This window comes from Amblyomma mixtum, chromosome 3 (assembly GCF_055824585.1).
Source record: "Amblyomma mixtum isolate Tamu chromosome 3, ASM5582458v1, whole genome shotgun sequence".
Classification (NCBI taxonomy): domain Eukaryota; kingdom Metazoa; phylum Arthropoda; class Arachnida; order Ixodida; family Ixodidae; genus Amblyomma; species Amblyomma mixtum.
The window spans coordinates 404,108,415-404,121,805 of record NC_143014.1 but is presented as its reverse complement, the minus strand read 5'-3'; the positions used below and the strand labels follow the sequence as shown (position 1 = coordinate 404,121,805).

The following is a 13,391-nucleotide window of genomic DNA, read 5'->3' as shown; positions in this document are numbered from 1 at the left end:
AATTTTAAGGAAGCACCTAAAGTGAGTGAAGAACAATTTTTAGTTGCTTAGTTAATCAAAAGTTAAACACATAAAAATACCACCTGCTTTCTAATGAGAAATTAGAGATAAAATACGAAAAATGAGAGTATAACAGAACGGTGCCATTAGTACAGCCAGTAGTTGAAACCACAGGAGTAACTGCACTACACTGCAGCAAGAGCACTAAGAACAATTATAAAAAAAAAACATTCTGCACTTCCGGGTGACAGCTGCCATTAACAGCCCAGCATGCTCCAATCTTAATGTTCTTGTTCAAGGACACAAGCTGGTCTACGTGACGGGTGAGCAGGCTCTCTCTCTGACAGCGCACGATGTTTCCTGCAGCTGAAAACAGCCTTTCGCTGGTAGTCTGCGTTGCTGGGCTTGAGAGGCATTTGCGTGCAAGTGGTGCTATGGGTGGGTACAGGTGGCTGCCGTTGGTCCTCCACCATGCCAAAGGGTCTTCACACTGCGGAAGAAGGGGGTTTTTCCAGTACTCTGCGACTTCATTCTTCACTGTATGGCGTGGTCGGCAGCTCTCATCGGAACTAAATTTGCTGAAGGCACACCACACAAAGTCACCCAAAGGTCTTGGAGATGCGCAGCCTCTGCCTGGCAGTTCAGTATGCTGATGCACTAGCACCGTCTCTTCTGCTGCCTCCACAAGGAGACCAAGCGCCCATTTCTTTTCAGCTTCGACAGTGTAGCGTGCATCTTTGTACCTAGGGTCAGCCAGCATGGCCAATGCTGGAAGCTGAGACATCTTGTTGTCCGGAAATCTAGACTTGGTGCTCTTTAGTAGGCTGGATGCAATTCATGCTGCATCATAATCATTCAAATGCTGTGCAAGAACGATGCTTGAGCATTCAGGCAGCAGGATAACTTGAGACTCTAGTTTGGTAGCTGTCCTCAGACAGTTCACTTGTGGCCTGATCAAGCAGTTGCAAGACCTTTACTGATGCTGTTAGTGGCTTCCACTCTTGTGTGGTGAGATTTCCAACCTCATCAAATTCTGAGAGTTCCACAGTAATAGGGGTGCGAAGTCTGGCCATCATGGCATGTTCGCTGTTCCAACATGTCTGCACGTCCTGCACTACTTCAAGACAATCCAAAAGCATGCTTTTCTGAATTTCATTAAGGCGTGCTTGAGCCATGGCACTTCGCTTATACCGACCTACTGTTGCCCTTGCTTTTGCACAAAGCTGTGCAAGCCCTGCCACATTTTTTTGGACATCACTGATGCACAACTGAAGCGTGTGGCCAAAGCACAGCACACCCTGCCATGACTATCGCGCAACCGCCAAAACAAAATTTCTCTCGTTGTCAGTGACTACAAAGGTTGACACCATTCCTTCAGACAAAAGTTCATACTCCTCTATTACAGTTCCGATGAACTTTGCCAAGCTCTCAGCGCTGTAAGCGTCCACCATTTTAGTGCAGGCCAGTATATGTACATGTTGCACAAACGCCTTATTCATCACATGGCAAGTGAAACTTGCATAGCGGTCATTCACTTGCAATGTCCAACTATGCATAGTGATCGAGAAGGACTCCACTCCGCTTCCAAAGACCTCTGTAAGCTTCGTTCGCACCTCTTCTTTTTTTGGTGATGACCCCCGAGAAAGTTGTTTGTGACGGCACTGTGTAATTGGGCATGGCGAGTTTCATCATGTCAAGAAAGCCAGGCTCCTCAGTGATGGAGTGCAGGTGCATACCGTGTGTAGTGAATCAGCCGACCGTCTTTGTCATCTGTTGCGCTTTCGGTACAGCCGCCTTCATTTTTCAGCTACTGATGGTTGTTGAACACTCGGCCAGCTCGCCTTTGTCAAGGTGGCAGTGCATTTGCATGCTTGACAGTCGTCCTAGTAGGCCCTAAAGAAATTCGGGTGCCTTTTCAAATGCGTTTAGAATGTTGTCGTCGTCCCTGTTGGTGTCTTCAAAACGGCCTTGCATTTCAAGCAGCGAGCCTCATTGCCGGGGGCAGCTTTCATGAAGTAGCTCCATATTGAATTGCCTTTCATAGACGCATTGACCATGGTGCCAACGATTGAACCAGTGGTCGAATGGGTCAAATGTCGAACACTGAGCCAGGCAGTCACATTTGGTGCACTGACTTGCCACGTGCCTCAGCAGTAAATATGCTGTGGAGTTCCATCGGACTGAACTAGCGATCCGATGAAGGTGGCCAAGTGATGCCCGTGTTCGAATACCTATGGTGTCCTAGCTCGTCGATAATGGCACCACCAGCCAGAGTATATAAAGGCTTCGCTGGCAGTAAATTGTGGTTTCTTGGTTTGAAGCTTAGACGATTGTCTGCTGTGTTCTTCCTTCAGTGTGTCTGCCTCGACATGGTGGCAGCGACGTGACTTATGGCAGCAACTAACTTAGTGCGGAGGCTCGAAGACGGCCACGCAGGATCTTCTGCAATAGCGCGTGGACCTCTTTTTTTCTTTAGTTTGTAGCTGGGTTTGCAGTCCGACCTGGCTGTGATTTGCATATTGACTGACCCCTGAGCATTGAAAGCATGATAAAAAAAAAGCCATCTATGCGGCAATACTCAAAACCAAAACCACATAAAGCAAGTGGGCAAGCGTCCCGGAAACACTATTCGCACGAGACGAATACTTCGAATACTGAAAATTTGGTTTGAAGCGAATATCGAATACTGTGCTATTCGATTGAATCTTCAAAATTGTCGAATATTTGTACACTCCTACACACAAGTATGCAGAGTGATGTGGCCATGGTGGGCCATATGTCACTGTGTGCTCTGCCGGACACACAACTGGAGGAGGAAAAGGAAAAAAGATGAACACTATTGTAGCTTAAAGTATTATGTGCTTTCAGATCATCTTTTTGGAAGGGCTTTCTCTGGATTGGCTGCGTTAGATTAGATTGCAAGTGAAAGTATTAGATTGCCACAGTATGCCACTTCTTGATCTGGCAGATGCTTTCTTAATAGCTCTTTGATGTTGCCGGCAGGGAACGCCTTCCTGACCTATAAGTTCAGGTGCCCAAAGAAGTTTTTGGAACACGGATGCCATAACAGAAGCTCAATTTAATCACTGCCTGGAGGGATGGCCTGATACTATATAGGGTTACAATCTGCAGCTACCACAGGAAAGTGAAGAGCACATCCTTTAGTTCCAGGCTGCGTGCCTAGAGAGCCAAGCAGTTGGGCATTTTTTTTGTTTTTTGTCATGTTCCGAAACAGTTTGTGGACACCTGTATATCTTGGCCCGGTGACGTAGTGATTTTTGATTTCCTTCTTGTACCTCTGAGCTGCTTCGTGCCTCTCCCCTTTTGGCCAGGTTGACATGGGTCTAATACACAAGGAGACACTGACAGTGGCCCCAGACTTAAGGCAATGGTTTGTTATACACAACTTCACAGGAAGCAAATTGCTGGCTGGAAAGACCATGTTGAAATCGGTCCTGCACTTCAGGGGGTTGGTACACAATGTACAAAGTTTACCTTCCTGTGTCTCCATACTGCACCTGCCAGATCTCCCATGTCTTCATACTGGGCCTGGCCTTCAGTATGGAAGGTAAACTTTCATGAGGCTTGTTTCTCTCTCTAGTGTTTGGAGGCAACATTGCCTGCTGTGCATCATCTGTCTCACAGCTGCAGTGGGAAAATGTGAATGGACATTGGCACTTTGAAAGCTAGGACATGTTTACTGACAGCCGGTGTGTGAAAGGTTGACACCACCTTTACTTGCAGCAGCAGCTATGCTGTTGTGGGAAAAAGTGGTTCAGCCATTGATCTGTGCTCTGACATTGGCGCCACATTGCCTCCCTTGCCCAGGGCCAGAGCTGGAACATCACTGCCCTGGAGGACACCCTGCTGGCAGCAGTGGAAGGGCTGACACCTGATGCGGCCTGTCTGTCGTGCATTGCCTTGGCACGGCTGCTGCCTGAGGACGACAGCCAGCAGGTGCAGTGGACTCAGGTTGGTGCCTTAACTCTTGGCCGGGGCCTTTGGTAATGTCTTTATAATACCATATAAAGGCTTTTTTTCAGATGGGCCAATTTTTGGGGTGCGGCCCATACACACAATGTGCGAGAAAAAAATTGTATGTAAAAACACACCATTCAGGGAATGAACAGCACTTATTATACATTCAATCATCACTCGCGTAGTCTTCAGACTCCAAGCTGGTGCTGTGCGCATGCTCATCCCACAAGAAGTTGCGCATCATGTCCGCTGTCAATGCATAGCCACTGTTCCACACTTCCATCACATAGCAGAGCAACTCTTCTTCCAGTTCGGGAAACTTGCACGGCTTGCCTCTGAAAGCGCACTTTTTGCAGCTTGTGTTCTTCAATGCGTCCTTTTGGTTGCATTATCATCGGACGCACTTCTCAGCCACGTCAAATTCCCTGCCTGCCGCGTACTTGTCGTGGCCAAGAGCAAACCCTCAGCCATGTAGATATTAAGGTGCTTGCCCATCATGCTAAAATTGCAATGTTTGGCAGCAGCACACGAAAGCCACAACTGCAGTGAACTAACACACTACCACAACTCCCGTGCCTTTGACAGCCACAGAAAGCTGGAGCTCGTGATACTGATGCCAATATGGATAGCAGGACTCGCGGCGGAAGAAAAAGTTGATGATGATGATGATGAGACGTGGCCTTGGGTGCCATCCATGGTTGGCCAGCTCCTGTGCATGTGTGTGGCCTCCGCGATCAAGTCCACCATTGCTCGTAGCCGGAGCTGATCACGGAGGCCACGGCACGTGCATTGTGTGGGTCATGGAAAGTTTGGGTGCGGTCCTTACACGGGTCTTTTTTTTTTTCAATATTTCCTTCGTGAAAACAGTGTGTGGCCCTTACACGCGTTTCTACGGTACTGTAGTTGCAGCCGTGGCAGGCTTGCGATGTGAGCAGGTGTGTCCACGTGTAATCACGGAGAGTAAAAAAAAATGAGTAGGCAGACTTGCCAACAGACATAAGGGAAACAAAAAGTCATGAGTAATTGAGTGCATACGTTGCACCTGTGGATTTGGGGCTATGAAGTTGCGGTGGAGTAACATGATCAGTGTGTTTTGTGGTATAATGTCGTTGAGTACAGCGGTTGGTTGTGGTGCTGCCACAGTGGCTCAGTGGCTTTGACACTTGGCTGCTGATCCCAAGATTGCGGGCTGTGAAAAAAAAAAAACTGGTCACAGTTCGGTAATGTGCACACTGAGCTGCTCTACGGGGGGAATGCATACAAAGCGTTGTGTACCTACATGCTCTCGAACCTTAATGCAAGAAAAGGCGCATGAGCATACATTTTTTTTCCCTAGTGATGACGTCATAGTGATGCAATAATTTTGTTACTGCTACTCTTCTGCTAGCACTTCTACTACACTTCTACTAGCAGTTCCTGCATTTAGCTGTTGTGTGTTTCGTAAGCCAGGGCTCACTGCGTTACCTCCAGTGGGGGACGCACTATGGGTAATTTATGCTGATGTCACACATTCAGGCGACTAAGTAGTAATCACCGGGCAGGTACTAACAACATAGTAAGCAAGAACCACCACGCAGGTGGTAATCAGGTTGTAAGCTTGGACAGTATCAGGTGGGGTGGGGGGTGTAGCCCATGAAGGAAGACACACCCTACACTCCTCAGCGTGGCAACGTTTTAAGATGCAAAACCAAGTGAAAAAAACGAAGCATATCAGTAAAAGCAGCTCGAACTACCACGCTGCTTTGACTTTGCCTAGCCGAGGAAATGACTGCCATTTTTAATGCGAAAGCATTTCTTGGCTCATGACGCGGTGTTCTGTGCGTCAAGTGTGTGAACAGAAAGTGCGCACTCCTAGTAGGAGAGCAACATGGGTCGCATGATCCGTATGGGTGCTTGTGGCAGGCAGAGCTACTTGCCAATGCATTGGAGCTTCGCTTAACTGCTGCACCACTGCACTGGCAGTGGCATGAGCTCTCACTGGTGTCTGTGAACGTTCAGTAGAGAATGTCTAATTCTGCATATAGTATGGGGATTGGCCCATGGAGGAGCTCTGAATGGTGTGCGGTTTGGTGGCCACTGCGAACTAAATTGCACAAACGCACCAACAGAAACAGCAGTAGTGCACATTGCTTTTGCATTTCTCCACTAAAGCAGACTTCAGTGGCCCCGGTATACTCTTTTGATTATGAGATTGAATGTTCTCAAGCAAGTCAGGGCTTTGAAGTACACGGTATTGGAGGGCTCCGAATTAATTTAGGTCATCTGGGATTCTTTAACATCATTCACATCCCATAGCAGACGGACGTTTTTACATTTCGCTTCCATTGAAATACAATCACAGTGGCCGGGGTCGAACTGCCGACCTTGGAATCGGCGGCCGAACGTTAGTCACTGAAATGTCATGCTGGGTAGACTGATGCTGCGCTTTGCATCAACTGGTTTCTATGCATTGCCACTAAGTTTTCCTCAAAAGGATTTGCAGTAGCTTTGCTCTGGTGCCAACAAAATTCTTTACTTATTTCTGATTTGCAAGATAAGTTTGTTGAATGAAAATGTGCTTTATCGCTTTTTTTTTCCAAATGTTGCATTCTTCTGGGGAAGAAAATAAAGAATTGCCTTTTTCCTAGCTTTCAACATTTCTTGAGATTTGACATCTCTTCTACGAACTCATGTTTTTTGTAGTACAAAAAAACGGTCAGCTACTGCTTCCAAAAAATTGATGTAGAGAAAAAGCTAGTGCTCAAATGCATTTGGGCAGAAGACTCATTTGCTGTGTCACGAAGGCTGTGCTTGTGCCAAGATTAAACTGTCATCACCATAACTTTTGGTTTTCTTTCGTGTGTGAATCAACGTTTTCAGGCCCAAGTGCACCTCCAGAAATAAGGTTGTGTTAGTATTTTGTGTGGTCAGAGTGCTTGTTTTAACTGCACATTTGTCAGTTCCTTGCCTTATATTCAGTTGATGCCATTATAAAGTAAAATCACTGCTTTGTATGTGTTGGGATCTTGTTGTAAAGCACTTTTATATTTTTTTTTTCAGTTTTGCAGCGACTTTCACAAACTGACAAAGGTCAACCCTTCAGCAACCATAGCAGAAGGGATCGACAAAATTGTAAAATTAGCACATATGCAGCTGATTGCCTGTGAAGCAAGCATCATGGAATCTCTCCGAAGTGCTGGAGAAATGGCACCAGAGAGGCTGCGAACGCGACGTGAGTATTGTTACAAAGGCTTTATTGGTATATTTAATACGTACACTCTCTAGCAAATTATTTTTGCAGGGTTTCATCTTATAGGCATAGCAGTAGAGTTCATCCATGTTTAAAGGTTTGGTTCTTTCGATGTTTGCAACTCGTGTCTGGTCCTGAATGGAAAGAATTTGATGGCATGTTGCTTGGTGTACGGAACAGAAATAAACTGTTGTAATAGTATAGCAGAGTTACATGTGTAAATAAGGAACGTTTTGCACTGTGTCAAGTACTAGACAATATCTGAAGACCCGTTGGAATGGCCTTCATGATGCAGCAGACATAAATAATATACTGTTAACCCAGCAACAATGTTCCGTTACTTGTGGGCACAGGTTACAGAGCAAATCACTTTCTAAACAGCCGTTGTCACATAATTAGGAAACTTTAGGAAGATACTAAAAAAATGCATTGAAGCGTTCCCTATAAATGTTTTGCTTTTACAGACATCCTAACAGTTGCGGTTTTGCGGATACTGTCTGCAAATGTGAAAGAAGTGAACGGGCTCTCAGCTTTGTTTGTGCGAGAGGAGGTAAGTTTCTTGATTTTGTGCTGCTATAATGCATGTGTAGAACTAATGGGCTTTACTGAAAGCATTGGTTTAAGACGTTGCTGAGCTTTACTGTGATGCAATGAACAGAGGAAGCTTAATATCAATGTAGTTACTTCAGTGAAATGGTGTAATTTTGGTTAGCAAATGTATTATAAATAAATAAAGGTAATGAAGTTGTCATGTAATAATTGTGAGTGCTGCTGGTTGGGGTCCAAAAATTAATGTTGCACATAAACCAAAATTGCATGTGTAAATGTAAGAGAAGCTTAACATTCTTTGTATTGTACTGAAAAAATGTATAACGTACAGATAACTTTACGAAGGGGGTGACTTAAGCATGGAGAGATGGGATTGAATTAATCTCTTGTGGCCTGTTTCTAACAATGAAATATTTCTTGCCATCACAGGACTTGAGTGTTCCTGCAACGCCTTGCATAGTTTTCACCGGACGGCATATTGAAGAGGCGGAATTTCTTCATATCAAGGTGGATAGGGAAAAACTGTTTATGGTTAAAAAACGCAGAGGAGGGGCTGGCAGCTGTTCTGTCGGCCTACTGGCTCTTTAATGTTCAATACGACCGGAAGTTGTTCAACACGCTTGTAGTGTTAGAGCGCCTTTTTCTTGGCCTCACACTGAGCACACCAAGGGTGGTGGCAACGAAATTCCGCAATAAAGTCGCAAAAAGTGTTTAATTAATAGGGCCTGGAAATTTAGGCATTAAAGATCCTCGAAATAGGCAGGCATCTAGGCTCTAAAAAATATTGCAATAGGTGCTCTAAAGCAAAAATAGACGCTTTGAATAATACTTTTTTATTTATTAGTACAGGATTTGTCAGTCAAGCACGGAGCGTACGCTGTCCTCAATTGAATCACGCGACAATAAAGCACATTCGCAGATTTTCAACTTGGAGCTCCTTCGGTTTTCGCTAAGCATAGCTTTGTTGTTTAAAAAACTACTTTCGACGTGACATGAAGTTAGTGGGGTGAACCTAAAACATAAGAGTTCACAGGGGCTCAGGCGTTCAGGTGATGTGGCCGTATCGTCTCCACCTAGAAGGTCTCTGATTTGCGAAATTGTTTCCAGGTCTCTGTTTTTTTCTACCAGTTGTTGCATCTTCGTAGAATAGTAGCGCCTTTTCCTTCCAGTTTTCGAAGTGCTGCCTGTACTTCTTCGACTGCCTTCAATGATTCATCTACTGAGAATCCGGCCTTTTCCAACGTTGTCATCCTTTCTGTAAGTGTTTAGAAGTTTGCAGTGCTGTATGTGAGGTCATGTTCCATGCTCGCCTCCTGGAACATAGCTGTTGTTTTAATCACACGCGCAGCGTCATCCTTGATTTCCTAAAGGACAGATCAGACCACTTAAGAGTGCAGTGTCTATTATACTGCTGCGTCTGTCCATGTTCCCCATTGAGTCAAAACAGGCTTTGGTGGCAGAGGAATGTCAGGTGCTGTGGCGCTAAAAACAGCAATTGTTTTGTGCTAGATACTAACTCGTCTACTTGGGGAAAAGAGAGTCGGACACATTTGGCCACACGATGCATTTCATAGACATCGCAGGTCAGGTGAACCATCTTGCAGCATGAAAGCATCAGTCCCATTCCTGCCTTGCACATGTAGTATGCACCATCCGTAACGAACAAAAGTATCATCTCATACTGAATATTTCCTGGCCATAGAGGCTCCAGACATGAAGTGAAAAAACGCGCTGTCGTCGAATGGCTGAAATTTTCAAGAACATCTGAGTTGAGCAGGATTGCTCGTCTGGATTTCTCTGGGCTCAGTGTTCTGACGATGAAGGTGGCCACATACCGTCCGCTAGCGTCCGCGTTTTCGTCGACTGACACCCAATTTCATCTCTGATTTTGGCGGGAGTATCCTCGTAGCACTCTTTCACGTATCTCTTACGAAGTGTTGATTCATCTGCAACATGCTGCTTCGTGTACTTTTCCACAAAAATCCGAAAACCACTGTTAGTTAGTTTCCATTACAGGATATCTGCCTCCAAAAATGCTTGACACAACTCTGTGGCAAATGACGATTCCTTTGCTGCCGAACTACTGCTGAAAGCCTCTGCCAGTAGGAGCTGCGATGTCCCCTCCGTCGTTCTCTTCAGGTTTGCAATATGCTTGTTGGTAGCGACGTGTTGCGCTACATGGCATCGCTTCCCTCTTGGTACTGAAGCTTCTCACCCTTTGCAGAATGGCAGAGTTCCATCAGTTGAAAAAGCATTTCCAAACTGCGAAACCCAGTGCCTGCAACGAGCGCCTCTCGATACCTTTTCTTTCGGCATGTCAATATGAAATGAAATGGAGAGCGCTGACGAAGCAAAGTTTGTGAGGCCACTCAAGTCAATGTCACATGTTTTGGAAGTGGTAGGCAGAGAAGTGGCCCTTCCTTGGGGAGGAGTAGGCGGTCGAGAGTCGACCGAGTGACGAGCAAGCAGTGAGCGTGCGAGTGTGCTAGTCTTGCGCGCGCTGAGGCTACGGTTGCCGGCTGGACGGCGCCGGTTCGGGTGTCGGGTTACACTCAAGCAGATATACAACCTGCTTAGTTGCGCCAGTTACACTTCGAGAAAAAGGTTTGGCTAGACCCGCGCCTTTTGTGCGTGCATCGGCGCGTGCCTTTCACTGTACTTAGAAAGATGTCTAAAAAATTGGAGAACGGCACCTAGGACTGAAATGCCGGATTTAGGCATTTATAGGCAACAAGTACGGTCAAATAGGTACGATTTCTTAAAAAATGCCAAAAAGGCAGGCAAGTGCAAAAATCCCCCATTTAGGCATTTATAGGCATGTTTAGGCAAATACCTAAAGTTCCGGGCCCTAGTAATTAAGTGTAGTCGAGGTGATGTGTATTTTTCTTCAGTATGTAGTGGCATTGTGTGAAGTGTTTTTTGGTGTTTTTAATAAATTTGCTCTGTTATGCCAAAACTGTAGCCTCATATGCACTCACTCATCTCCACTCTGATATGCATATATACAAGGCTCCCTGTGCTGCACATGCCCCAAATGAGGAAAATGTGGCCCAGTGCTGCATGATGTGTATTATCTGCCTTTGTCAAGGGAGTATATGTTACCTTTGAAGTGGTCAGCATTGTTTGCCATAATAAATTTTTCCTTGCAGGCATGTCTGGATGGTGACCAAGCATATCCAGCACATGCATGGAGGGGCCGTCGATTGATGCACCGCATGCATGATCCAAAAAACTGGGTAGCTATAGAACATCATGCAATGCATCACAGTTGCCAGCAGTGGCCTGTCAACCAGCACTGTCTGCAGATTCGACCGTTCTACACATATGGGCACATTTGCTCTCATGCATCAATCCTAGCCTTTTGCTTGTTCGGTGAATCAATGCGGAGCACTCTTCTAACACCCATTTTGAAGGGTGTTATGGCTAAAATAGCACCCTTTAGTAAGGGTGCAACCGTTACACCCTTTAAAATTTCATGCTGTGCACCCTTCCTTAAGGATGCTGATGTCTGCACCCTTTCTCAGCACCCTTTTTCAAGCACCCAATTGGGTGCAAAGGGTGTTCGTCTGGGGACAAACTGATTTGCACCCTTAAGGGTGAGAAACTGTTTAGTGTGAGTCAACGCTGCCTACTGAGTGGAAGATCGGAAAGGTGGTTACAGTCTACAAATCTGGCAGGAAAGCATCCCGTAGTTATCGTCCCATATCCCTTACCAGTACTTGATCCAAAATGGTCAAACATGTAATACTCACCAACCTTGTTAACTTCATTTAATTGAACTCCTTTTTTACGTCAGCGTAACATGGTTTTCGAAAAACTTACTCTTTCGAAACACAGTTAATATCGTTTACACATGCATTGCATCGTATTCTAGACCTATCGTCACTAACTGACTGTATATTTCTGGATTTTTCGAAGGCTTTCGACAATGTATGTCACAACCTTTTGCCTCATCAAACTGAAACACCTGAATATTGACTAACTTATTGAAATGGATTGAATGTCTACTTAATCGTTCACAATTGGTTTTTGCTAACGGTTATAGCACCATTTTTTACACAGGTGTCTTCCGGAGTTCCACAAGGTTCAATTCTTGGACCCCTACTTTTCCTAATTTAACATTAATGATCCCCGCTCTCTTATGGATTCTCATATTCACCTATTCACTGATTTTTGCGTCATTTTTAGAGAAATAGCGCAAACAACATTACATGACTTCAGTCAAACCTCAACACAATAGGGAACTGATGCGAAGAATGATTAATGCAGCTAAATATTAACAAACGCGAAGTCATGCGTGTGTCTAGAATAACCTCCGCCCCACATCACTACTACATCGATAAAATTTCTTCCGAAATAGTCTCGTCATATAAACGCCTCGGCGTCCACATTACGTCTTGTCTTTATCCATGTCTTGTTCATGTCTTTATCCCACCATGGGACATGGTGGGATAAAGACATGAATGGGTGGCTCCCTTCCGACCCGATGAGGTTGCTGGCCACCGCATCCGCAGGTGAATGGCACCGCTGTTGCCGTCATGGCAAGACAACGGTGGGGGCTCGGCAGGAATACAATACCTCGACAATCACAACGAATTGTGCTCGTATAACTATCAACATGTAGAACGTGGAATTGTGTGAAATAAGACGGCCGCCAACAAGGTAAACGTACAAAGCAGGGGACTACTTGAAAAGACCGCCACTGACTTCATTCAAACCTCAACACAATAGGGGAGCTGGTGCGAAGAATGGTGAGTGTAGCTATATATGAACAAATGCAAAGTCATGCGTGTATCTAGAAAAACTTCCGTTTCACCTCATTACTACATCGATAACATTTCGTTGGAATCAGCCTCGTCATACAAATGCATCGGCGTCCACATTACTTATTATCTTAACTGGTCTCTTCATGCAGAGAACATAACTGAAAATGCTAATCGCATGCTTCGCTACTTACGTCGCAACTTCTTTAACGTTCCTTCTAACTTGAAACTGTTGCTTTATCAAATGCTAATACTGTAGAAACTCAAGTATGCAACACCTGCATGGCACCCTGCTCATGACAACTTCATTAATGATCTTGAGCTGGTGCAAATAACTTTGTGCGTTTGATCCTTGTTAAACAACCGCACAGCGAGTATAACTACGATGAAGTCTAATATCTGCCTCCCATCACTGACATCGCGTCGAAAAGTGTTTCGTATCACCCTGTTCCACAAGCTGTACCATCATCCCGCTCTTCGTGATCACCTCATCCCCCAGCCAATTTCTGTATCCCGCCGCATTGATCATGATCACAGAGTCGGAATTGTGTGATGCAACACGAAATGCTTCTCGCAGCCATTCCTGCCGCGAACCTCATGCGACCGGAACCAACTTCCCGCAGAAGTTGCCGGCACTGAAAATTATGAGCAGTTCAACGTAGCACTAGCTAACATTATATATTCAGGCACTGTTTAACAGTCATGTAATCAACGGTATTTTTCTGTTTTTGTATATTTACCATTCCCCCTGTGTAATGCCACTGGCCTTGAGGGGTAACGTAAATAAATAAACAAATACAGAGTAATATTCAAGCCTCCCACACAACATTCACTAATATTTTTTCTTTCTGTAATAACGCTTTGTAGGCACC

At 45.2% G+C, this 13,391-nt stretch overlaps 1 protein-coding gene and 1 pseudogene across 18 annotated transcripts in view; both read left to right on the top strand.

Annotated features, from left to right (window-relative positions):
• LOC149357443 (uncharacterized) overlaps window positions 1-10,651 on the top strand; it is a 41,412-nt pseudogene extending 30,761 nt beyond the window's left edge. Inside the window, exons 9-12 of the transcript XR_016291825.1 lie at window positions 3,829-3,972; window positions 7,018-7,189; window positions 7,672-7,757; window positions 8,186-10,651. The product of XR_016291825.1 is annotated as an uncharacterized LOC149357443 (transcript). The remainder of the gene's footprint in view (window positions 1-3,828; window positions 3,973-7,017; window positions 7,190-7,671; window positions 7,758-8,185) is intronic.
• Window positions 1-13,391, top strand: part of LOC149357439 (uncharacterized) — a 478,435-nt gene that overhangs the window by 189,492 nt on the left and 275,552 nt on the right. The window lies entirely within an intron of this gene.